Below are 1,017 nucleotides of genomic sequence, written 5' to 3'. Positions count from 1 at the left end.
GACTTTCAGAGTTCAAAGAGGCAGAGAATTTCCCCAGCCTGTGTATAGAGGATGCAAAATCAGAGAGTGCTTCTCGAAGGAGGTAACAGTAGCAAAGGGAATGGCTACAGCTCCCAGAGAGAAACCCAAGGGGGATGGCGCAGATGCTCCCAGCGTATGTGTTTTGTGATTGGCTTAGGGCAAAAGTTCTCAAAGTATGGTCTGGGGACGCTTGATGTGCAAAGTCAAAACTATTTTCATTATTTGCCTTTTTCACTCTCACCCTCTCAAGAGGGTGCGGTTGAATTTTCTAGAGGCAATATGACTTAGGATATTGTAGCAGACTGAATACAGAAGCAGGGTGAGTATCCAGCTGCCTTTTATTAAGCCACATAGTGAAGAAATTTGCAAAAAAGTAAAACAAAGCCATGCTTCCCGGGAATTTTTTGTATGTGCTTGCTTTGAGAAACATCAATTTTATGTAAAAATATATCCATTTTTATTAATGGATTTATTGTGGGTTGTGTTAAAATAATTTAAAATGTTTTTCAATTTTAATTTCTTTTTTTTTTCAATCAGGGTGTTGCAAGTCCTGATCACGCAGAGATGCTAATCATGCATCATGCGATCTCCAATCATTATGTTCCCATATGCTCTCCTGAAGGAGGAACAGGTAAGGATTATCCTACCTGATGATTCAATTTTAATTTCTAATACAATAAATATGGACAGATAGAACCAAAGTTCGTTGGGATCTTCTATGATTTTAGGGAGGTATAAAGCAGTCCTGAGACCAAAAAGTTAACGATCTGTTGATCTGATGCAATAGTCAAGTGCGACCAAGGTCAGGGAGAGGTTAAGGGATATTTTAGGCTGAATGTTGCCTAAGGCTGTGTGTTGCCTTTGCTGCTTGCAGGTGGGAGGAGAGCCAGGCTCATTGCCTCTGGCCTTTCCTTGGCGGGGCTGTGGGCTTTGGTAGGTTTACATGCATCATAGTGTAGCAGTATTCTGTTCAGCTCCAGGCAAGATCCTCTGCCC

At 41.5% G+C, this 1,017-nt stretch overlaps 1 non-coding gene across 1 annotated transcript; it reads right to left on the bottom strand.

Annotated features, from left to right (window-relative positions):
• Window positions 1-538: 538 nt before the first annotated feature.
• LOC120226382 lies at window positions 539-675 on the bottom strand. Its single transcript, XR_005527006.1, has one exon. It is a non-coding gene; the product is annotated as a U8 small nucleolar RNA (small nucleolar RNA).
• Between the last annotated feature and the right edge of the window lie 342 nt (window positions 676-1,017).

This window comes from Hyaena hyaena, unplaced genomic scaffold (assembly GCF_003009895.1).
Source record: "Hyaena hyaena isolate Hyena2069 unplaced genomic scaffold, ASM300989v1 scaffold_1669, whole genome shotgun sequence".
NCBI classification, from domain to species: Eukaryota; Metazoa; Chordata; class Mammalia; order Carnivora; family Hyaenidae; genus Hyaena; species Hyaena hyaena.
Note: the sequence above shows the minus strand (reverse complement) of the source record. Positions and strands in the feature narration are given on the sequence as shown.